Source organism: Octopus sinensis, linkage group LG12 (assembly GCF_006345805.1).
Source record: "Octopus sinensis linkage group LG12, ASM634580v1, whole genome shotgun sequence".
NCBI lineage: Eukaryota > Metazoa > Mollusca > Cephalopoda > Octopoda > Octopodidae > Octopus > Octopus sinensis.
Window position 1 is genome coordinate 72,614,025 of NC_043008.1, and position 27,386 is coordinate 72,641,410.

General features: G+C 35.2%; 1 long non-coding RNA gene across 1 annotated transcript; it reads right to left on the reverse strand.

Annotated features, from left to right (window-relative positions):
• Window positions 1-280: 280 nt before the first annotated feature.
• On the reverse strand, window positions 281-26,373 carry LOC118765667. Its single transcript, XR_005001535.1, has 3 exons — window positions 26,301-26,373; window positions 17,621-17,767; window positions 281-370 (listed from the first exon to the last, which is right to left on the reverse strand). It is a non-coding gene; the product is annotated as an uncharacterized LOC118765667 (long non-coding RNA).
• Window positions 26,374-27,386: the final 1,013 nt, after the last annotated feature.

The following is a 27,386-nucleotide window of genomic DNA, read 5'->3' on the forward strand; positions in this document are numbered from 1 at the left end:
GCAACATACTGTATATGATACTAAGGTCCTTGGTAAGGTTGTTCAATGTGTATATATTTTCCCTACTGACATCAGACATACAGTTTGGCATGGTGACCTGTTGCTATTCATTTTCGTTCTTCTGTCAGATTTTCTGTAAGCTTTATTTTCCTAAAATTCCTAGTTCCATTAGTCAAAGAATCAAGATGCCTTGATAGATTTGATGGTTGTGGAGGCAGTGGTAGTTTTGGTGTTGGTGATGCTGACGGTGGCATCATCATCATTGTCTGTTGTTGTTGTCGTTGGTGGTGGTGGTGGTGGTGGTGGTGATTGCTTTCATGTAATGTTGCTTTTTAAGCCCATCATCTCTCTAGCTGAATTTTCACAATCTCTGAAACAAAATGCATTTGGGAAAGCTCAGTCAATCGTGAGTGAAATTAGATGGAAAGATGATAAGGCAAAGATGACTTGGAAGTTGCACCAAATAACACCAGTAATAATGTCCATGACGAAGCTCATTAAATTGTAAGTAATCTCACTGAAGATAAGTTAGTGTTACTTAATACTTGATGGAGAAATGTTTCATGTTATTAATGATATTAAGCTTTATAGATGACTTTTATTTTAATAAATTCTGGTATAAATTAGATGGTATATTTGTTGTATGCACAAGTCATGCTTCTGAAGGACTATCAAAGTGAACAGGGATTACCAATCTGTTTGTGTTAAGGCCTGCTTTTGGTTTCTTACAATTTCTCATAACTCACATGTATGTAATATGCTAGATGACAAAATTTTCTCCACATATCTACCTGACACTCAATTCCATGACTGGCAATGTTTGTTTGCTCAAAAACTAAACTATATCACAAAAGACTAGCTGAAACTCATCAACTACACATTGGCCCGAGGATGCATTGCATATGAGTTTCAAAGATGATCTGAGACTCATACAGAACATCTCAGTGGCCCGCCCGCCTGCTGTTGACCACTTGAATAGTGAATAAGGATATTGGAGCCTTGGTTGAAATTTAGGCTCGTAAATTCAGGACCAGCCCAAGTGCATGTACATAAACAAGGCAGGGGAGATGATAACAAGAAATAAGGATTCAATCAATTAAAATCCTAGTGATTTGATCAGTTATAATAGAATTACATACATATATATTCTAAAAATTCGTTTATCAATGATATTCCATATCCATGTGCATGTTTCAGTTTTCATCTATATACATCCATTCATATGGCTTTGGTTGGCCCAAGCCTATGGTAGAAGATACTTGCCTAGTGTGATACAGAGTGGGACTGAAGGCAAAACCATGTAGCTTGAATGTAAGCTTCTTAACTACACAACCATGCTTCCTCCCCCATATATTATCATCATCATATATATACTCTTTTACTCTATTACTTGTTTCAGTTATTTGACTGTGGCCATGCTGCAGCACTGCCTTTTAGTCGAGGAAATCGACGCCAGAACTTATTCTTAGTAAGCCTAGTACTTATTCTATCAGTCTCTTTTGCTGAACCACTAAGTTACGGGTATGTAAGCACACCAGCATCGGTATTCATGCGCTGTTGGGGGGAACAAACACACACAAATTATATGTATATATATTTATACATATATATGACAGGCTTATTTCAGCCCGAAGCTATAGTATAAGACACTTGCCCAAGGTGCCACCCAGTGGGACTGAACCCAGAACCATGTGATTGGTAATCAAGCTACTTACCACACAGCCACTCTTGCACCTATATATATATATATATATATATATATATATATATATATATATATATATTATATATATATATATATATATATATGTATATATTTATGTATATGTATATGTATATATAAATGAAAAAAGAAAACAAAAAAGTAAAAGAGTCAAAAGGAAGAGTAAGTACGGTTAGGCAGCTTTTTAATTGCTACAAATGTTTTGATACATACAGATCCTGATATATACAGGATTTAAAGTTACGTTTAAATTAAATTATTTAACGATTTACCTGTATAAAAAGATCTATCTGTATCTCCTCAGGTGATACGCAGTTGCTGTCTCCATAAGTAACTCTAGATTTCCATGCTACAACATCCATGGCTTCTTCTTTCAGAGACAGCAACTGAGTATCGCCTGAGGAGATACATATAGATCTTCTTATACAGGTAAATCATTACATAATTTAATTTAAACTTTAAATCCTGTATATACGAGGATCTATATGTATCGAAACATGTGTAGTGATTAAAAAGCTGCCTAACCGTACTTACACAGACACACAAACACACACATATACATATTCATATATATATTATATATATATATATATATATATATATATATATATATGTATATATATATATATATATATATATATATATATAACGACTGGATTCTTTCAGTTTCCATCTACTAAATGCACTCAGAAGGCTTTGGTCGGCCTGAGGCTATAGAAGAAGACACTTGCCCAAGGTGCCATGCAGTGGGACCGAACCCAGAACCATGTGGTTGGTAAGCAAGCTACCTACCACAGGGATGCCACATCAAAAGCATCCAACACATACTGTAAAGTGGTTGGCATTATAAAGGGCATATAGCTGTAGAAACTGGCCAAATCAGACTGGAACCTGGTGCACTCTTCCCCTTGTCAGCTCTGGTCAAAAAACAGCCAACCTATGTCGGCATGTAAGATGGACATTAAATGATGATGATGATATATAGTAATTAATATATATCTCCTGCTGAACAGTGGTTTTGTACGTATGATTGCAGTCACATGAAGCCCTCTCCTCAGAAACATCATTTATAATCCTCTCTAAAGGCAGTTAACAGAATTATACTTAATTGTAATTCGTCATAATTCTCTTGATACACTCTGTAGTAGTATATATGTGAACATTTTAAAATTGAAATGGGGCTATTTATTTTCACATTTATCAAAGACACAATGAATTTCAAATTGAGTGATATATATCTTTGTATAATGATACCATTTGTAGGCTATAGATTAGGGATTCATTTGAATGTGTGCCTGCTCTATATAGAAAATGAAATGGTGATAGGAATCAATAATTTGAATTAGGTTTATTGCTGAGCTGGTGATTTCTTCTTTCTCTGAGTTTTTTCTTTTCTTTTATTAATTTTATGTTTTGAAAATATATTTGTTGTTATCTGTTTTTGTTTTGTTTGGTCTTGTTCAGTTTATGTGAAACAGAGTTTGATAAACTGTATAAAAATGTGCAAGATGTAACGGAACTGCATGAAAACTTCATAATTATTTGTTTAAATAACTAGAAATTTCTCTATCAAGGATCAGTAATTAAAAATATCGTTGTCAGCTTCTGTGAAGAATGTTTAGAATATTCGACAACTATAAAAAGTGCTATGTGCATGATTAAAATAAATTTACGTTGCCATTTCCATATTTTGGGAATCCTGCGAGGAAAAGAAATATATAAATATGCATTTTCTGAGATTGCAATGTTAATTCCATACAAACCTCCTTTCATTCTCTCCCCATGCCTCCTTTCTCAAAAATCCCGTACATTTTAAACATATTGCTTTTATATTTATTTACTTTAGATCTTTGTATCATCAATAATCATGGAAGTCTGTGAATCGCTGCTGTGTTTGCAAAATTCAGTGCTTCAGAATAACGGCTGCTCAATGGTTAAAGTTACATACGATCTTAGCATATATGTTTGACCCCCAAACATTACATTCTGTGAATATATCTCTATCAAATTGTAAAATAATTACTAATTGATTAACTCACTATCACCATCTGCTCTATTATAGAGCAATTACTACATCTAATACCACTTTTCTAATCAGCAAGCATCAACCAATTTTATTTAATTAACAAAGACATCTCAAATCTATTTCCTTTTAGATGAGAATATATGAAATATGGCCATGTCTACAGGATATCGTATTAACTAATTGTGGTGATGATATTTTGTATTAACATTGCTATATTGTAACTTTTCCAGCCCACTTGATTCTCAAAGAACAAGTATCATCATTTATCCAGACTATCACATTTCTCACTGAGTTTTTCTCAACTCATTCTCTTTCTCTCTTTTTTTTATCCCCTCCCCAACTAATATACACAGTGCAGTGCTGGAATTTCTCAGTTCTCTCCTCAATACAGTCCATTTCAACCTGGCTTGTTCAGATTCAATGGAATCCTTCTGAATATATAAAATAGTAGCTATAAAGGATGGAGTTTACACCACTGCAATCAGTGGTATCACCCATACCTCCCACCCCCACTATAATCAGTGGCTTAATCCGTACCTTCACTGCAATCAAAGGTATAGTCACCTCCTTACTGAAATCAAAGCTACAGTTGACACCACTAGTTACGTTCAGGACTAGTTTTATATTCCTTTATTTTTATTAGTTTTAATTGTCACACAAATGCCATTCCAATGCAGTACCTTCTAAGGTTAAGTCAATCATATCTACTCCAGTATTTATTATATCAATTGCTATTTGTAGTACCACTAAATTAAAAAGAGTTTTTCTATAGGCATCAGTTTACCTCATTATAGATACAGGGATCTCTGGGAAAGTTACCTGCAATAGACAAGCACCCTCAACTAATTTTGCCTCCAAATCACAAAACTTACCAGAAACCAGAAATAAGCACTAATCCTTTTGTTACTATCATTTTGGAAATGTTTTATCTTTTTTCTTATGTAACACAGAGTTGAAGATATCAGGGTGAAAATAAATCATGGATCCTGCCTGTTGAATGTTTTACAGATGCGCTTTATCTCCCTGCCACCACAGGTATGCAGGAGAAAGGGAGTTTGATTATAGCATGGCAAACAGACAAAATGCTGTTGAGTTGTTCAAAGTTTCTGATATTTGCAGCAATAATCACAACCTACTCGTGGTACTTGTTATAATTATCTGAAGTTAATCAGTGAGAATTACGAGTACTGGGTAGATGTCAAGTAACCATGTTGATGATCTCCTAGTTGATAATTTATATTGGCTATTGTCAATGATAAATAAGGATTGTTTGAATCTTTGATTCAATTCTCACACAACCCTTTAATTTTCAGATTACTCTGTCAAATGTAATGCTTATTTATTCACATTGTCTTGAATTAATCACGCATTATCTTATAGCTTTGAGATTTTGATGATATGATTGTTTATTTTTAGAATGACATTGAAGTGTAAGTGTGAGAGGCTGGATCTGGTCAGTTTGAACTGAAAACAGACTGAATATTCGTGCTGGACATGGCCACTTTAAATGCTGAATGATTAAGCCATATATCACTGTCTCTCATACAAGTAAATATCTTGGGGTATTCAACAGCTTGGCAAGGAACTTGGCATTTGTATCTAACTTGCTCTTGGCACATATCATAAGAACAGAACCATTCCATTTATCTAAGAACTCCTAGAGGATTTTTATTTATTGTATCAGGACAAACATAAACTAAATCAACTTTTTCTGAATAATAGAGTACCAGTTCAGTAGTTATCCAGCTATACCCAGCTTTATCTGTGAATAATATGTGCCAAAGCTTATATAAATGGTAGAATATGATTTGAAGGATATTTATTTGCTATTATTAACAGATCAAATTTTTTGTCGTTTAGTCAGGAGGGAAGTCAAAACCCATGACACCTTGCAAGGTATCCTGACTTTTAGGTGAGAAGGAGGGAGATGTCCTCAAACTGGAGATCTTGCTTGAATGAATGCTTACAGTAGAGTGAATTCTACTACAGATATCCCAAGTGCGAGGTTGTGGTGTTAAACTGGGCTAGCAGATGAAGTCTATCATTTGGGTATGTCATGGTGGGATTCAGAATGCAAAGAGTTGGATCATGTACTGTAAGTTCTCTGTGCTGACATTCTTATATTCTACATTGGTACTGTTTTATTGACCTCAAGCTGATTAGAAGCAAATATAACCTGAGTAGGATTTGAACTCGGAATACAAATACTGCAAGCTACTTTGATTCAGAAACTAACAACTTGGCAAACTTGCCATCAGGTATAATGATGAATAATGGTAACACTTTAGTTGTTTAACACCAGCTCAGCTGTGGTTCAGCAGGCTCCTGGTGTAAAACAATATAGGCATCTCCATCTTGTCTCTTTTGCTGACATCGTCTAGCTAGGACTACATTATCTAATATGTCTTCCATACTTTTTTAAAAAAAGAAGTGTATGACTTTCCATATGTTTATAGCAGTAGTATTATCTGAGGGAGAATTAGTTATTATTTCTTGCAGCTTGTGTGGACCTGTAGAGATAGATGCACTCTTAAGTGTATTGATTTGTGGAGAGTTATAAGTCTTGGTTCATATTGTCCAGTATCCCATCATTAGAGTAAATTCCTTGATTCAGAATATTTAATTAGGAAGGAATTTGTGTGAAATATTACTGCAAACAGAATATTGGTCTGTAAAATAACAAAGAAAAGTAAGAAAATCATTCATAATACTCTCAAACAAAACAAAAATATCAAGAAACAATAAAAATTCGAATTTAAAATATTCTGAGAATAATTTCATCAATATTTTTTTTTAAGGATTATATGATATTTAAAAAAATATTTTGGTTCAAAATAAGCTTGTGTATTAACATGTGCTTTTGTGTGTGTGTGTGTGTGTGTGTGTGGTGTGTGTGTGTGTGTGTGTGTGTGTACACTCACATACATATGGGTGTGTGCATGTTTATATATATATATACACACACGTGTGTGTGTGTGTGTATTTTGTTGTATGGTTAACTTGTATTTTAAAAATCTTACTTAAAAATAAGTGGTTTCAATGTGGCTTGTTTGAGTGTATATTTCAATCTGTCTCTCTGTTTGTTATGTGTGTGTGTGTGTCTGACTGTGTGTACATATGTGTTTATTTCTTTGTGTGTGTGCATATCAATCTCAATATATATATATATTTATGTATGTATATATATATAATTTGTATTTACGTATACATAAATATATATATGTACACACACAGAGTAATGTGTAATTGATTTTGCTATTTTTCTATCATTTTCTCATCGTTTGTTTTTGCCTACAGCCTCAGACAACCTTGTATTCTGGGCAAAAAAAAAACAGAAAAAAAGCATCAATAAATTATATATAGAGATAGATAGAAAAACACAAATGTAGACACACATACACAGATACAGTTACGCATATATTTATATAAATGTTTGTGTGTGTGTGTGTGTGTGTATTATTTTACTTGCTTCAGTGTTTATATTGCGACCATGCTGGAGCACTGTTTGAGCACTCCAGCATGCCAGAGCAGTATAGATGAAGTACAATTGAGACCAGTACATATTTTAAGTTTTGTACTTATTTTATTAGTTACTGTTTGCAAAACTGCTAAGTTAGAGCAACCTAAACAAACCAGCAATGGTTGTCATACAGTTGAGAAAAAACACAATCATACTATCTTTTATTGATTTATCTTTTTTTATTGAATTTATACACAGTTAGGACATAAGATGGTAAATGCAAGAATTTGAAAGGTATCAATTTGTCAAAGTTTAATCAAAAGTCAATATTTGTCAAACAGTAATCAAAAATGAATATAGGCACAAGTATGGCTGTGTGGTAAGGAGCCTGCTTCCCAACCACGTGGTTCCAGGTTCAGTCCTACTACACAACACCTTAGGCAAGTGTCTTCTACTATAGCCTTGGGCTGACCAAAGCCTTGTGAGTGAATTTGGTTGACAGAAACTGAAAGAAGCCTGTAATGTATATGTTTGTGTTTGTCCCCTACCACTGCTTGACAACTGGTGTTGATGTGTTTATATTCCTGTAACTTAGCAGTTTGGCAAAAGAGACTGATAGAATAAGAACAAGGTTTTAAAAATGAAATTACTGGGGTTGATTCATTCAATTAAAGGTGGTATCGCAAATGGCTGATACAAGTAAACAACAAAAGATAAAAGAAAGAGATTGAGTAAGGGATTGTCATTTACGTCTACTCCACAAATGTCTCCCTTTCCAGAACAGCTGACAACAAGCTAATGGATCCCCTTTTTTGAAACGTAATGAAGATGAGTATGTCTCACTAGAAATGGAAGTAATTTTTGTCCAAAGAAAGAAATGAGGAAGCACTTCACATTTATTGTGAATACATTCTGAATTATACTATTGAAATAATTGAAGATAGGAGCAGGCATGACTGTGTGGGAAGAAGTTTGCTTTTCAACTACATGGTTGTGGGTTGAGTCTCACAGTGTCTTTTAAAATAGCTGTGAAGCAAGCAACCCTTGAGAGAGGTTTGGCAGACAGAACCTGAAGAAGCATATCATATGTGTGTGTGTGACTTTGGGTTTGTCTTTGTTCCCACCATCACTTGACAACCTGTGTCCGTTTGTTTATGTCCTCCTAACTTATTGGTTCAGCTAGAGAGACCAATAGAATATGTATCAGGCTTAAAAATAGTAAGTACTTGGGGTTGATTTGTTCAATTAAACCCTTCAAGACAGTGATCCAGCATGGTCACAGGCCATTGAAGGAAACAAGTAAAAGATAAAAGAGAAAAAACTGAATTACTCAAAACAAAGATAGAATTTAAATTATCAACAGAAAGGCATTGAAATTATAATTAAAAGCTTCAATGAAGGTAATTCTGACGATGTGCTTAGAGTTTATTTTAAAGATCTTGTATTTAAAGTGTTAGAAATAAATGCAAAAATATAAACGAAAAACAAACTATTAACCATGAAAACTGATGTGAAATTTACCGATCTATTGTATATTTATAGCATATGCTTGACTAGTAACGAATTTGACTATATGAGTAAGATTAGATGAGATACTAGCAATTTCTATAGCCAACTCAAAATACTCAAACTTAAGCTATAAGTGACCCTTAATTCTAAGGCCATATATGTTGAAGTAACATCTCCAGATTAGTTGAAATTGAGATTGATTATAGATTGTCCTGCATGTGAAGCACACAAGCCAGTTATGTTATGGATATGTTTATAAGCCATTGCTTAAAACATATATTAGATTTTATTTCAGATGATCTAGATATGCTTTATCACTTACCTAAAACGGTGCACCAAAGCACAACTATTCTTACTTTTGATGTAATTTTATACACTAGTACCCAACACAATGGAAAAGAACTTTACAAATCATAAGCTTACATTTGTGTAAAAAAATACTTAATGTGATGAACAAGAATACCTACAAATATCAGGAATAGCAATGAGCACAAAAGTAGCTCCTATTTAGTAATGGTATACAATAAGAAGAAATTTTGTAATGAATCTTTCCAAGTATTTGGAAACACATATTTGTATTAAAGGGCAGCTGGGAAAGATATCAAGATGGCTGTTTCATTCTATGCTAGGATAATTTTAATAAACTTACAGAATTTAACTTATGGAGATTTAAATCTGTTTAACAACATAGATCATATCATTAAATATGTAATGGAATTCAACCAGAAGGAACTGCCATATTTCTAGACATTTTAATTATGAAACAAGAGGGAAGATAAAAATGAATATATATTATAAAACCACAGTTTCAAAGTAATATTTTCTCCACAACTCTAGTCAGCCTAAACATACAAGAATGAACATTCTGTTCAACCTAGCATAAGGAATTTGTGTAATAGTATTGAATCCTACAAAATGTGATCACAGATGAATTGAAAAATATTTATTCAAAGAGCATTTCACTTAAACATAATAACATTGGAATACAGATAGCTAAATCATACTCATACTAAAGATCTAAGGAGAGTAGAAATAAGAGAGGAAAATATTTGCCATAAGCCTCTTCATTTAACCCAAGATATACTAGAATATTTTTGACCATTGGTATAGATGTGGCTGTGTGGTAAATAGCTTGCTTTCCTACTACATTGTTCTGGGGTCAGTCTCACTGCACGGCACCTTGGGCAAGTATCTTTTACTATAGCTTCAGGCCAACCAAAGCCTTGTGCCTGGATTTGGTAGACAGAAACTGAAAGAAGCCTGCTGTATATGTGTGTATGTATGTGAGTGTCTTTGTGTCTGTGTTTGTCCTCCCATCACCACTTGACAACCAGTGGTGGTATCTTTATGTCCCTGTAACTTAGTGGTTCAGTAAAAGAGACCAATAAAATAAGTACTAGGCTTTAAAAATATAAGTCCTATGGTCAATTTGTTCAACTAAAACTCTTCAAGGTGGTGCTCCAGCAAGGCCGCAGTCAGATGAGTAAAACAAGTAAAAGAATAAAAGAATATTTATAAAAACCACTTATAAATTTACCTATGGAAATGAGAAAATGAAAAAAAAATGGTTTGAGAGAATTAACAAGTCATAAAAAATAAAAGACAGCCTAGAACATTGAATAATTTAAACTTACTCAGGCCAACATTCCTTAAATGAATTTTCTATCTCTGTTGCAAATTTTGTGTTTTGCTCGGATTTAACTGATGAATCAGAATTCAAGTTTAAGATGAACAAATCATTAAAGTAACAGGTAATTTTACTCAGACTGTACTTCATATAAGATGGTACGAACGCTTGCAAAACACATCATCATCATCCTTTAACATCTGCTTTCCATGCTGGCATAGGCTGAATTCTTTGACCAGAGCTGGCAAGTGGAGCAGCAGCACCAAGTTCCTGTCTGATTTGGCTTGGTTTCTATGGCTTCATGCTCTTCTTAATGCCAACCATTTTACAGTGTGTGGTGGGTGCTTTTAACATGGCATGGGCATGAGCACTTTTACATAGCACCAGCATGAGTGCTTTTTATGTGGCACTAGCACAAGTCTTTTGCAGTCCAATCTTCTTCACCAGAAGATTTTTATTTTCATGTCTGTTTTTATCTTTCATTCCTACCTTAAGTGACCGTTTCTATCTTCCCTCCTGTTATCATAATTCAAATGTCTAAAATGGTAGTTCCTTCTGGTTGACTTCCATTATGAATTTAATGATATGGTAGATGATAATACAGATTTTAAAACTCCCTAAGTTTATCGTGATTATAAATGTTAAAAAGGCCAACAATCGAGATAGCTCTCCTAAATAGCTTTTAAATATGACTAAAATGTCTTCCAATATTTGTAAAATTTTTATCTCAGATATTGTTCTTATGAAAGCCTTTCAACAGATTGATATAGTGTTGACTATTATAGTATTCCTTGCAGTGAACATTACATATACAAGAGGGTGCTGAAAATTTCCTGGCTTTAAGGGTGTCATGAAAGTACTGTACTGGTTGGAGGCTCAAAGTTCTTAGTTCTTTTACAGGGCTCAGAAGAACGGAAGGACCACTGCAGTAAACGTGTGAATCTGAGAGGGAAATATATCGAATAAAATATATTTATACCTACATGTATATAATGGTATACATGCAACATATCAATTATGAAAATATCAGACAAATTCTGTTAAATACACATGTAGCAATATATGCAGAAATGAATTTAATTATAAAGTATTCTAGATATGATGCATTTGTGAAGGAAAGGAATATTCAAAATTTTATTAATTTGCCACAAAAGCTAGATGTTTTCCTTAGGACTTTAATGTTTTAGCTTTGTATTTTTTGTGAGTTAATGAATTATTTACAAATTTGATTACATATTTAAGTGAACTATTATTGTCTAATAAGTACTGATATGCTAAAACGAAAAAACAATTGGAATATTTTAATTATATCTTTTTAATTTATAACTAGAATATAGATTTGATTGTTTATGCAGGTATTTGTTTCTATAATGCTTGGAATCCTCAGTGCCCATCCCATGCTTGTTTATTACTGATCCTCACCCCAACTTAAATTTCAATTTGAAAGAGTGGGAAATAACTTTTTTTTTATTACGCAAATAAAGACGAACTTTCAAATATACCTTCAAGAGGAGAAAAACAATCTTTGAAATTTTGTTGAATATTCCCTTCCTTCATTGAATGCATCATATATAAATGCTCTGCGTTACAAATCACTAAAGTAAACAATTTATTAAGAATATTGTCGTCGGTGGGAGTGTTTTCTTGTGTGCCTTGACTCCTTCTTCCCCTCTGTCCGTATTTATGCGTCTGATGACTAAAGTGACTGATTTTTGCATGGAAGTATCTATTGCAAAGTATCTATTGGTCATTGCAGCTTCCATTTTCTTTCTTGTTTCTCTTCTTCTTTCCTCTGTCGTTCAGCTTCAAAATTATCTGTCACTGTGGAGATGGAATGATGCCAACCAGACCTGCCCTGAGCTTCAATGTCCCAGGCTTAGGGATCGATTCCAGTCAGTTTTAGGCTTTGCTTCAGCTGGTCCTTGTATCGACGGAGGGAACAACTATGGAGTCTTCTGGCAGAAAGTTCACCATAAAAAATTTGATGAGGCAGCCTGGTCTCTTTCATTGTTGCTACGTGGCCCACCCATCAAAGACGATGTTTCAGGATAGTGGCCTCAATGCTGCTGCTTTTCATTCTCTGCAGGATGGAGACATCGGTCACGTAGTCATTCCATTTGATATTCATAATAGAATGGTGCTTCTGCTGGTTAAACCATTATAGTTTTTTGATGTCACTTTGGTAAAGAATCCAAGTTTCACAACCGTGGTGGAGAGTGATTATATCTGCTTGGAAGACACTCGATTTTGTTTGGCGGTTCAGGTCTTTGTTCTAAAAGACCCTTTTCACAAGTTCGCCAAACGTGGTGTGAGGTGCTCTTAATCAGTTCTCCATGTCCTTTTCCAATGTGCACTTGTTCAAAAACAAACTTCTTCAGTATGAAAAGTGGTTGACTTACTCCAGTGGCATCTCTGAGATGGTAACGTTGAAGTATGGAGTTTCCTGACTTAGAACAGGTTGTGCCAGGAATTTTGTCGTTTTGATGTTGATTTTTAGGTTAAACCAAATGTAAGCATTGGTGAAGTTATTCCCTGATTGTTGAATCTGTTCACTGGAGTGGCAGACTGCTGCATTGTCATCAGCACACTGAAGTACATTGATCTTTTGTTTCCTGGTCAGTCTTCATGACTTCAGCCTGGAAAGATTGATACATCCCCCATCATATCAGTACCTAATGTTGACTCCTGGATTGTCTGAAGGCAGTTCATGAAACATTGCTGCAAAGTACAGAGAGAAGAGTATCAGGGGCAAAACATATCCTTGTTTTAATACTGCAGTGATGGGGAAGTCTTCAAACGGTTGGATTTAATGGAAGATGGTTCCAGTCATAGCATCCTGTAAACCTTGTACTAGGGAAATGAACTGATCAGGGCAGCCAAAGCATTGGAGGATCTTCCACATTGCAGGCCTAGGGACAGTATTAAAGGCTTTTATGTGGTCTTTTTGTATTAAGAGTATAAGACACACTTAAATGTCTGATTTTTAATAACTATAAACAAAAACCCTTGTTTTAAAGAACACAGTTATTAAGCAATGAGGGTTGCAAACTGTAATGTGTTTCTGTTTGCCTTTGATGTTTTTTTATGTTTGCTTAAAAATTGAACTACTTACTATCTATGAATATCTGCAAAAAAATGAAACCAGTTGGAAGACATATTACGTCATGAAATAATAGTTTGATATTTTTTAGAAGTTCTCAATAAGGTATAATGGTTATTTCAGCTGAGTTGTGCATTACATTTACACAATTATTTTCTTATTTATCTGTCTGTATAGCTAGCTAGCTAGCTTTTTATTTATTTGTTTGTCTAGATAGAAAGATAGATAGATAGTTAGATAGATAGATAGATAGACAGATAGATAGATAGATAGATAGATAGATAGATAGATAGATGGATAAATTGTATGTGTAATGTATGTATATAATCATCATCATCACCAGAATTTTATTTCTATGTTCCATACCAGCAAAATTTGGGTGGAAGTCTTCGTCATTTCTCTATCTCCCTCTAGAAGTTACTGCTTCCAGAGTTTAGGTGCTTTTACATGTAATTAGGCTTGGCTTCAACAGATAGATGCCATCCACTTTACAGGATTTACTGGGTGCACCAGCACTAGAGAAGTTGCATAATCCTTGGTGACACAGAACCAGAGGAACCTCACAACCCCAGACAATCACTTCTTATTTTAGCAAACCACTATACAGAGTGAACAGCATACAGTGGTTGTGTGGAGTGACTGTACACAGTGACAGCAACTTTGAAGAGGAAACAATAACAGAAAGGTCAGAAATGAGTTTTGAGGTGTGGGGATTGAGAGTACTCAATAAATAAGGGGATGTACATTTGCATAGGTGACCAAGGAAGGGAACTGAAGAAAAAGCAATAAGAACGACATCAGGATGACAAGGATAGGTAGGAGGATGAAAGGAACAAGAATGTGATGAAAAGAAAGCAAGGATATGCAGAGACGGGGAGAGAGAGTGATTGTCAGGAGCATAAAGTCAGTGGTGGGTGACAATTAAAGGTGGGAATAGATGAGTGGTGACAGTAGAAGTGATTCAGAGGAGAGTGTTTGCTGGCAGCACAATGTGATGCTGTTAGAGTGTATATTGATAGTGTGGGGATGATGATGGCTTAATGCAGCCTCCTGTATATAGGTCTGCTGAAGGGCAAGTGAGAAGTATGATAAGGACGGTGCCAACAACATTTGTCTTGGGGTGATGAGACTGACAGTTATGAATGATTTTGGAGAAGTGACAGGCAGATAGGTGAGGGTAAAGAATGTAAAATGAGGAGCAAGGCCTGGCAAGACATAAATATTGCAGGTACTAAACACTACATTCAAGTAAATGGATCTCCTTCAGCAATTAGTGCAGTTCTTTACTCCATGAGATGCAACATCATCAGATCAACCTTCCCCACTTCATCCCCTGTCTTTCTTAGTTTTCCCCATCTGTGGTTCTACTAACCTGGAAGGCTCAGTACTTCTTTATGCAGCAGTGACCTTCCAGACACTTCATACAATCATAGCATCACAAGCAACTCTCTTGCACACAATACCTGTTTGCTTTTATACCCACTGTTTGTTTCAGCTTATTTGTACTCTGGTATTCATGTACTTTACACATTTATTGGAGATTTCTTTCCCTCCTTCACAACTCTTCTAAATTCAAGACCCACTAACATAGCATAACAACTCTCATATGTGTAGCACAATCTATCTTTCACTTTGAGACCTTTTGTTGTCAGCAGAAATAGTAGCTTCCTGAATTTTCTCCTGTCTGTTCTTACCATAACTACTATATCTTCTAAGAAGCCACACCATTTGCTAATTAGGTTACTTAGGATACAGAATTTATCAACTACTTCTTGTGAGTCAGTCAGTCATTTAAGGGAATTTATTCTACTGTAATTTTAGTGCGCATTGCTCAGCCACATCTACCATATATGAAGATTATGCATGCGTATTTGTGTGTATTTGTTCATAACTTCCTCCTTCATGCTCTGAATGAGTAAGAGAGTTGTTAATTTAAAAAAATATTATTGATTGAGGAGGATTAAGCACAAGAATAGCTATATTTCTTTACTTATTCTTGGATGGTAGGAAATATAATATTGCTCACAAAAACACACACATATGCGTATGTGTGCACACACACACATATAGACGTGTATGTGTGTGTATCTATGTGTGAATATATGCACCTCTAATTATGTTCAATATTGGAAGGTTGTGTTGAATGTAATTAGTAAAAATGTATGTGGCATATATATATATATATATATATATATAATATATATATATATATATATATATAGATGTATATATAATATATTATAAATATATTTTATATATAAATATATAATATATTATAAATATAATTTATATATATATATATATATATATATATATATAAAATATATTTATAATATATCTATAAACTGCAATCTAATCTATTCTACATTAGCTACATCCTGAGCTATCCTCCTTGTCTACAAGTGACTGTCACCATGCATCCAGTTTATATTTGTCACTAATACTTACTTGTAAGAGGGTATGGAATGAGAGAGGTATGTTGTAGTAGATGGAATAATTACAAGAATTATTGAAGTTAATCTATGGAAGTTGTTGAACAAAAGATATTGGCTCTTTCCTGAAATTTGGAATACACTGAGCAAATGGGCTTTGTATCCTGATGCTATTCCAAACACATTTGTTTGGCTTTATAGCTGATTTCATTACAAATCTCATCATTTCGGTTAAGAATACCATTTCTAAAGGATGAATTGCTCGTATATCTTTCTAATACCTCGTAACAGTCTACAATAAATTGGCTCAAGAGGATTGTAGCAACAGACGGTGCCAATATTACAGTATTTCTAACTTAATACATGTCGGCAATGATCACCATTGGACTGCCAGCCAAAAACCCAATTAATAGATAATGTGATTTGGTGGGTGGTTTGGCGTAGGGTTGGGGGGATACAGATAGAAGATGTTTGTCATAATCCATTGAGAAGAAGAAAGGTGAAAGATAGAAAGAGATAGGTATAATTAGAGAAGAATCTAGCTAATAATTAAGTCAGAGAAAACAATAAGCAATTCCTTTGTTACTGTTGAAATGTGTGGAATTATCGTTATTCTTTGACTTGGCAAATTCAGTGTCTTCTCCGTGAAATAGAAAGAGAAAGGAAGAAAGAAGAACAAAGAGAAAAGCATGAAAAGATCAATTAAGAGAAGCTGTTTGAAATGAAATAGATTAAAAGTTATGGATAAGTTTGCTGTAATTCCAGCAAATGTTTTCATATCAGTTGTCAACTAATTAGTCAGAGTGTGTGTAGGTGGAGGGGAGAGGCTGTTCAACTTACAAGATTTATGACACGTGTTGATGTATCACAGACATCTTTATTTTAATGTCTGAACAATTTGATGACTTATGATGTGAGTGTGTGTGTGTGTAAAAATATGCTTGTGTGTGCTGATGTGTGTGTAAATATATATGTGTGTGTACATATTTATATGTTTATAAGTTTGCAAATGTATGTATGCATAGAGATACATTCAAACAATTTTGTATCTACTCTGTTTAAAAGTATTGAGTTCTTTAACTTGGCTTTATGTTTCACTTGTGATAAACAAACTATAACTCAATGTGTGTGTGTGTGTGTGTGAGAGAGAGAGAGAGAGAGAGAGAGAGAGAGAGAGGGTGAGGGGTTGTGATGGTGGTGATGATAATATGTGTGTTTGTTTACATGATTATATACATGTATGTTTATACAGGTGTGTTAATACATGTATTTTGTTTGTGTCTATATCCAAAGTATTAACGGAGATGTATACACACACACACACACACACACACACACACACACACACACACACACCACACACACATACACACACACACACACACACACACACACACACACACACAACACACACACACACACACATGTATGTATATAAGATGGAGTGTAATGTATTTGAGTAATAAACCATTATTAAAATGGTGAGGAGGGGGGGACATATGTCATAAATCCCCCCTCCCCTCTATTTACTTAATAACCCATTTGAACCTACTTAACCGGTGAGGGGGGGAGTGGTGTGGGGTAATGAAGAAAAACCACTTAATAAAGTAGTTAGATCTCCACCACTGACACTATGGTTACCACCACCACCACCATCACCAATTCCATCATCATCATCATCATCATCATCATCATCATCAAGACTACCTCCATAATAGCAATAGGAAGTTAAATCATATCTACCTGTTGATGAAGGAGCCAAGTTCTTCTGGCATGTGTTCACTGTGTTTGTTTAATGACCTCTATGTGAAAGGTTGCAGTTTAGCTTAATGATATGGTTGTCAGATTGTTGGCTCAGTGCTGTGTCAGTGGTAAGTTCAGTCTATCTATCTGTAAATAGGAAACCTAGAAAAGTATATGTAGTTGGAGCAAGCGCAGATTTTGGTTTTTGGTTTTTGACGTGTCACTGAGCGCAATGTATATGTATGCATGTATGTGTGTGGGTGGTATAGAGCATGTTTGCTTAGGCCAGATGGAATTTAAGGTAGATCATTCTAGATCCCCAAATCTCACCTATTTCCAAGTAACATAATAATTCCCTATGGCCAGAGATGTTTTTGTGGATGATTGGAAATGAAAGACACTGCTTGTATAACAGTAGCACTTATTTACAATTATGTAGTGTCAAGACAATGTGACACTAGTACTCTCATATTTATACTTACATGCACACGTTTACTGTGTATTATGTCTTTTAGAATGATTATTCATGTATTGTGGGTGAGAAAAGGCATTTGGCTGTAAAGCTATCTCAAAAAGTCCCATCCAACCCATACCACCATTGCAAAGCAAACATAAAAGCTATGATGGTGGATTTTCTGTTCGTCTTGTGCTACACAAAAGAAAAAGTACTCAATACCCCATGATGTTTTATGACAAGTTAATGTGCAAAATGTGATACACATGCCAGTTCTTCATTGTCATTATGCATCATATGCATGCAGAGCATTGATGACAATGCAATGCAAATCTTCCTGAATAAACATGAGTTCTCCAGCTGCCTTGCCATGCTTATCCAATCAGCTCTTGATATTCTCCATCCATTGCTTTCTTTGCCTGCCTCTTGTTCTACTGCCCTCTACTCCACCTTCCAGGTTAATATTTTCCAAACGTCTGCTTCTTAGAATGTGATCATAATAGAGAGACTTTTGTTTTTTCCCAATGTTCAGCATTGCTGACTTTCACCTACTTTCATTTGTCCATTATCCTTGTAAGAGACTTGTAACATTCTCCAATACAACCACATTTCAAATGCTTTATGTTCTCTTCAAATCTGTTCAGAGTCTATGCTTTGCAAGCATAAATGCCTATTGGCCAAATGAGCACTTGTACTAGCCTTATTTTTAATATGCCAGGTATAGTGCTTTATGGTGTAGGATGTGCTTAGTCAGATAAAGAGAGTTAATTCATGTAAGTGGTATTTTAGTCATCACTATATACATCAATAGAATTATGAGGGTGGGCCGAAAAATTCAAAGGCTGACTATGGAGGAGTGATGCTTGCGTTGTTTCTTTTCAGGTAAACTGACATCTGACTGTCCAAAGAAGACTTCAAATGTAACTCATAGTGACTTCTCATAAAAATTGACAAGTACCTACAGAAAAAGGGGTTAGCCTCCAAGGACATTCATGCTCACACGGTTGCTACATTAGGGAATGATGCTTAGCTTTATCAACAGTGCAAAAGTGGGCAGCTGAATTTAGGAGGGGAAGGGTGAGTGTTGAAGATGACCCAAAATCCTGACATCCTGCAACTGCCACCACCATGAAAAACATTGATCATGTCCACTCCAAGGTAATGGATGACAAGGCGATTCATTATAAATCAAATAGCCAATGGGAGTTGAGAATAATCTGTGCAATGAACTTGGCATGATGAAAGTTTGTACCTGGTGGCTGTCACATCTGACACCTGATCAAAAGTGCACCAGGTTTTTCAGATCATGGAAAAATCTGGCATTGTTTAAGACAGAGCCAGCTGGTTTCTTTGAATGTTTCCTAACCAAGGATGAGTGTTGGATTCATCATTTTGAGCCAGAGACAAAGTGATAATCCATACAGTGGAAACATCCCTCTTCACCTTCTCCAAAAAAGGCCAAGGTCGCTTCATCTGCAGCGATGTAAAAGGCATTGTGCTTGTTGATTATCTTCAATGGAGAGTACTATGCCAACTTGCAAAGGCAATTACAAAAGACTATCAAGACCAGTTGCTCAGGAAACAGAAAAGGGGTTTTGTCTCATCAGAACAATGCTCCAGCACACAAGTTCCCAGTTTTAATGATTGCTGTGCTGCATGACTGTGCCTTTGAACTGGTTGATCACTCTCCCTTTTCTTATGATTTGGCCCCATCTTAATACTATCTGTTATACAATGGAAAAAACTTAACTGGGAACCAGTATGTTCATGTCATATCTGCTGTTGATAATTGTTTTGAACTACAGGATGAAACATTCTTTACCAATCGGATCCAAGCTCTGCAACATGAATGGAAGAAATGTGTGGATTGTAAAAACCGAATTCGGTCACATTCCATGGGGGTATCTTGGTCAATCTATGAACTTTTCAGCCGACCATTGCAGATGAAATATTTTTCTTTTAAAGTGTTATACTGAAATTAACTATATACTATCTCTTTACTAGTTAGTATTTGGTGTACTGGTGTAAACTGCCTCCTTTAGTTGCTCATGTCTGTTGTAAGATGGGGTTAGCCATATCGTTTCAGTAGTTAGTACCAGTGATATATCAAGGTTAGCTACATCTTATTAAGCCATATCTCAATACAGACAGTTGACTGATAACTTAACTAGCCATTCATATCTCTAAATAGATACTAGAACAATATTTAAATGCCTTGAAATGTTCCCTTATTACCAGTTGTCCTTCGGAATGATGGAAATTACCAGATACAATCTATCAGATTAATATTAATATCACAAACATAATCTCAGTTTACCACCAAGAGGATTAATTTAACATCAATTAGCTGCTATTACATCATGACAAATAATTTGACATTAGTGCTGAATATTAATTAGCTAAACATCAAATTGATATTGGTAATAGGGTGGCTTTGCAACAGAAAGTGTAATGCTTAATCTTCAGATAAAACTTAATGGGTTATTCGATAGCATTAAAGAATTTTATTATTTGGTTTTCTGGTGTCAATAAGTACCAGTGTTATGCTGGAGTTGCTTTAATCTGCCACACTAACACTAAAAGTTTGAAGCCATACACCTATACTATTATTATTATTATTATTATTATTATTATTATTATTATTATTAAGGTGGCAAGCTGACAGAATTGTTAGTATGCCAGGCAAAATGTTTAGCAGCATTTTGTCTGTCTTTGTCTTCCGAGTCTAAACACTGTTGAGGTTGAGTTTGCCTTTCATCCCTTTCATGATCAATGAAATAAGTACCAGTTGAAGACTGGGGTCGATGCAATCAGCTTAACCTCTTCACTGAAAGTGCTGGCCTTGTGTCGATATTTGAAATCATTATTATTATTATTGAGTGAAAAAGCAATGCATGCCCTCTAAGTAATGTTGGGGTATAAATGTATGAAGGCCAATATACTCATCATATGAAGTGAATTATTTCAAACCCTAAAGAATTCCTCTCAAAACAGGGCTATGATGCTTACTTACCACTCCTGTTCATGATCAGACATGCATATATCGTCAGGCACTAAGGGACATGCTCAACCAGATGAGATCAAACAACTGACAAGAAAATTTGCACAACTGAGCAGAACATTTGCTGCAGCCTATCTTTTATTCCAAAAAAAAACATGTACATGATAACACTTCCAATCAGTTAAGACCAGAAGCCATGAGAACCACTGCTTTGTATTGCATCAGGGCATAGCTGGCAGATTCATTAGCAAGCCAGGCAAAATTCTCAGTGGCATTTTATCCATCTTTATATTCTGAGTTCAAATTCCACCAAGATCAACTTTTCCTTTCATCCTTTCAGGGATCAATAAAGTAAGTACATTTGAGCACTGGGGTCAATGTAATCAACTCATCCTTCCTCCAAAATTACAGGCCTTCAGCCAAAATGCGAAGCCATCATCATCATCATCATTTTAGTTTGGCTCAGGTTCACTTTATTCCTGATAGGATTTATGTGGGTTGTGGGTTACTATCTATAAACTTTGGATTCCACAAAGTTTTCAGCAGTCTTTCAAGTGCTTAAAACCCTCCTGATAATCCTTGCTCTCTCTAAGAGACAAACTTTCTGTTGGAGCTCTACCAGGCATTCTATTCCAATCTCCTTCAACCATTTGCCTATATCTTTGCTTACTGTTTCCAACCAATTATTATAGTCATGACATGTACTATTCTCAAGCTTCAAATTCTTCCTGTTTCAAATATTAAGAGATTGTATTTTTTTCTTCCTCTTCCCTAACAATCCTAGAATCAAATGGGCATGATAGGTTGAAGACGTCACACAGTATCCAATATTGGGATGTAGATTGAAGATATTCTGTGTACAGGGGATTTGTGCTGTCTTTCAAGTCACAACAAGGACCTAACACACAGTACTTTATGTAGTATATCCAATGTTTGCAACCCACCATGATTGTAGGGTATTCCTCAAGTTTCCAGATGTTTCTTCAGGCTGGATGGTATAGAATCCAATACTTTGATGAACAACAGGAGCAAACTTCATGTTTGGCTTTTACAACAGCCGAAACCTGGCAAATCTCAGTTTTCAGGTCTCCATATCTGTCCACCTTTTCTCTTTCTTTCATGACAATATCTTTATTTTCTGGCACTGCTACATCTATTATTTATTAACCCTTGCTTATCCCTCCTAAAGGCTACTATATCCAGCCTTCAGTGCTCTAATACCTTGTCTGTCTGGATGTCGAAGTTCCAGAGGATCTTTACCTTCCTGTTTTCATATATTACATTTTCCAGTGTGTCTTATCATCAAGCACCCATTATCTCATATCCATACTTCTGACTCAGTAGCTAGTAAAGGGTTTTGGGCTACCTTGTCTGCACTTGTACTCTTTCTGTGCAAGACTTTCACAAGCATTAACAATGTGAGTTACATTTTTGATCCTCTTCCCACACATTCTGTAGAGCTTCATTGCACTTGTGTGGTATCCCTTTTCCCTGAGTTGGTATTCAATGCCTGGTCCTGGACAGCGATGATTAAACTTTCAGTCTTCTTTTTAAGACCACTTTTGCTGGGTCACATCTCTGATACTTCCTAGTTCTTAAGTTGTTCACAGTAGAACTGACTATGCAGATTAGTGTTTATTTTCAATTATTGACTATTCAGGACTGGAATTAATTAACACTCCCAACTCCATTGTTGGTAAATCCTTCTGTATAAGCTGCATACTTTAGTAGGTCTTGCTTGCAGTTTACAAAATACTCTGTCATGTTTCTTCTTTCACTGTCGATGTACTCCTGTACTCTACTCAGGCCTCATTCATCTTTATCATCTTTCATGTACAACCTGTGCACATTCAGCTTAGGAAAGAGGGTACCATGCATTGTCATCGTCTTTCAGGTAGTGAAGTTGAGTTGGTCAATAATCCAATCATGTGCATTTCAGAAAGTACTATAGCAGAGTACAGTAACAGCCCATATGTTGATGGCAGTCACAAGGTTCCCACAAGAGAAGTTTGAGGTGTTTCAAATATCCAGAGGTAACCTTGTCATTATTTTTCTCAGTGCAAGATATTGTCCAGCTTCAGGATCCTAATTTACTTGTACCCACCATTATCAGGGTCTCCTATTCACTCTCTGTTTAGCAGTCCTATGCTCCTACAATCTGCTCTTTTTCCCTCTTTCAAAGAGAGCACCCACACTTTGGGATCCCATATTCCATTCCTATATACTTACTGCACATCTGTACAGTCTCAACAAGTCTCTTCCTTTCAGGCTCTGTTTTTTTTTTTGTGAAGTAAAAGTGGTTGAGAGGAGGTCTTTCTCAGTTTGTTGTGTAAATTGACTTTGTGTAGAATTACAGAAAATGAGATCAAGGCTATAACATATAGCAAAGGTGAACAACAATCTCCCTGAAAGATACCTCTTTTGATTGTTGCCTTGGCTAAGTGCTGGTTATTATAGAAATTATGTTTTCCAGCTAGAAATGCTATTCGTGATTAGTGCATGGACATTCTCAGATGCTCTACACATGTGGACTGTTTCCAGAATCCTCGAATACAACAACATGTCATAGGCCTTTTAAAGTCGATGATGGCCATGCAACAGTTTCTGTTTGGTACTGTTTACAATTCTTGATTATGACCTTGTCTATAACAAGGTGGTCTTTAGTGCCCTTGGATCATTTCCAACATACCTTTTGTTCTACTAGAAGTAGATTGTTTTCCATAAGGAGTATATATATTTTCCTTGCAAGGATGCCTGTTAACACCTGCCATATGAGATTAAAACAAACGATGGGTCAGTAATTGCCAACCTCATTGCCCTTTGACTGATCTTTTTATCAACAATTTTGTCTTCCCCTATACCATACATTCTGGAACTACGCTACTCTATAGGCAATTGTCTAATTGCAAACGAGTTCCTTTTTGTTTTTACCTCAACCACTTGAGCCAAAAGCCTTGGATTCCATCTAGCCCCACTACTCTCCTGTTTAGAAGCTTTGATACCTGTGTAATTACATCTTCCATTGTTATGTATAAATGATCCTGCTTGGAACCCCAAGGTGCCTGAGTTTGAATCTCACAGAATGAATCCACTCAGCACTTTGGTTGTGGGAAACATGTTGCTCCCAAATGTTATTCTATGACTGGCAGGTTTCCACGGCTTCAAGACATATATAGTCTTCCTTGTCTCCACCCAAGCTCTTAAAAATGCCTCTAGTCATTTGTGAATAATCATTGCACCTTCAATGTTTTTGCCCAAATGTATTGTTTTTGCATTTCAATAACAGTTTTCAACACTTTCTTTTCTCTATGGCATTTTTTGCTTCAAGATATATCTTCACACCTTTTGTATGTTTTCAATGCACCTTGGACCATGTTCCAAAAGATTATTATTATTAACATTTCCTCTCATGTTGCTCTTCAATCATGACACTTGACATATGGCACACCATGCACCTGTTCAGGCAATGTTGATTTGATGGAGAGAGTGGGCTAATGTATAGCACATACAGTTGATCACTATAAACAAATCATTTGCGAAGGTTGTTCTGCAAAAAACGCTGAACACTCATATGTCATTTCCAATGGAAGAATCCATCATCATCATCATTATTATTATTAGTATTTCCATTTCACTTCTTAGAGCTCTTGATTTCACTTGCTCCGGTTAATTTTGTAAGAACAAACAACAACCTGTTGTCAAGGGTCTCACAAGGTCTTTGTCCATGACACTTAACAGCCAAGTACCAATCTCAAAATCCTTGCTTGAATGAAACACCCATGTTTCCAGAGGTGAATAATTCAAACCCCAAAGAATTCATCTCAACACATGGCTATGATGCCCACCACTACTTCTGCTCAGAGATGCACATATCGTCAGCAACTAAGGGACATGCTCAAATGGTTTAGGTCAAACAACTGACAAGCAAATCTGTGGTATTGAGCAGAATATTTGCTGTAGCCCATCTTTTATGCCAAGACAAAGCAATGTACATGATAACACTTCTAATCAGTTAAGATGAGAAGCCATGAAAGCCACTACCTGGTACTGCATCAGGGTATTTATTATTATTATTATTATTATTATTATTATTATTATTATTATTATTATTATTATTATTATTATTATTATTCCTTCGTAACACAGTGTAGGTAAAAATGCATCGGAGTCAGTAGTCATCTGACAAGTCACAACAAGAACCTTAAACAGATAATACTTTCCTTAAATGTGTGCTATGCCCAATAAGGCCGCGTTTTGCAATACATCAATCTTGCATGGGATTTCCAGTTGCCTTAAGAAGTCTTAAAGTTTCAATGGGATTGAACCCCACTGGTATTACTTTTGCATTACCCTCTCACATTCCATACAATCTTGTCATTTCCACTTTCAATTCAGAGTACTTGGCGACTTTTTCAACCTCTTTACCCACAACGTTCATGTCATTTGGTATGGCTGCATCAGTATTTGTCTCTCTTATTCAACATGACAATATCTGGCTGACAGTGTTCCATTACACAATCTGTCTGAAAATGAAGATCATGATGATGATCATTATCATCATTATTATTAATCATCAACATCATCATAATTATTTATTATTATTATTATTATTATTATTATTATTATTATTATTATTATTAACTTCTGTAAAAATATATTCAGCCATGGGAAATTATTTAATTGCCTAAAAACAGATGAGGGCTGATGACTAGAAGAGTTTAAGGTCTTAAAATCTTTGACATTACACATTCTGTCTGACTCATACAAGCAGGGAAAAGTAGATGGTAAAATGATGTTTACAATATATATGATTATTTAAACAAACACACACATATATATAATTATGCACACTTATGCATACATCTATAATGACACACACACACATTTAAAATTATAGAAACATGTATAAGTGTACATTCATATATATAATTACATTTGCATACATATATATAAGTGTATACATACATTCATATGTATGGTTTAGATTGAAATGTGAGGTGAGTTTATATAATGATAAGGCAATGAGTAACTAATATACTCAATAAATCAATAAATTTGTTCAATCAATTATTAAGTAGTCTGAGTGAGAGGAATTGGTTTGGTGTATTGATACTCTGAAGTGTGTGAGTGTTGATGGTAGTGTGGATGTTGGTGTTGGCACTATAGTGTAGAGCAATCTTAACAACTCTTATTAATATTATAAGAGTTCATATGATAATATTTACCTATCATCTGTGTTGTTCTATTTCAGGATTGCTTAGTTAGTGGTTTGGGAATTAAACCTCTGACAGATTATATATTGTTTCTGTCTGTCTGTCTCTCTCTTTGTTCACTATATAATTCCATTGATGATGTCATAGACACATTGAACTCTACCCTCCCTCTACACATGATCACACGAATCTAAGCGCATCACACCTTTTATCATTGTTGTCACTCTTCACCTCTCTCCACCATATACCTTAGTTACTAATCTACACCCCTGCCACATACACACACACACACACACACACACATTATTTACACTCAGTTGCTAGTCTGCCCCAACTAACCCTAGTTGCACTACATACCCCACTCTCCCTATGTAGATAGTTCCACTTAATTGCATACCTGAGGATTTGAAATTCTCATGCAATTTATAGAAGTATGTAATTAACTGAATTTACATGTTCTTTCACCTGTTTCAGTCTTTGGACTTTGGCCATGCTGCAACACTACCTTGCAGGGTTAGTCAAAACAAATTGAGTTAGTACAGATTTAAAATTTGGTACTTATTTAGTAAGTCACTTTTGCTGAGCTGCCTAATAATGGGGATATAAACAAACTAATGCCAATTGTCCAACAGCAAGAAGACAAAGACACACACGCACACATACGTATGAATGGATTCTCAAAATTTTCATCAACCAAATTCACTTATAAAGCATTTGATGGTCTAGTGTGATTATAAAGATACTTATATAAGGTGCTATGCAATGGAATTGAACTAAAAACCATGTAGCTGTGAAACAAACCTCTTGACCATGCATCCATGTTAGTGCTTTTAGTAAGCTACAAATCACATTTCTGTATACTGTTCAAAGGTATTGAGATTAATCTACATATGCAAAGGTATAATCCTTACATCATAAAATAATAAAGCATTTCTTTATCATTTATTTATAGTATGTATTGTGTACATATACTTTACTTCTGTTCTACCCAATTCAAGCAACATTTTTATTTGTATATGTTGGTATGACAATTATGTGACATAACCAATGCTTCAGTTTCATTTTATATTCTTCAATTATCAAAGCTTTAACTATAGA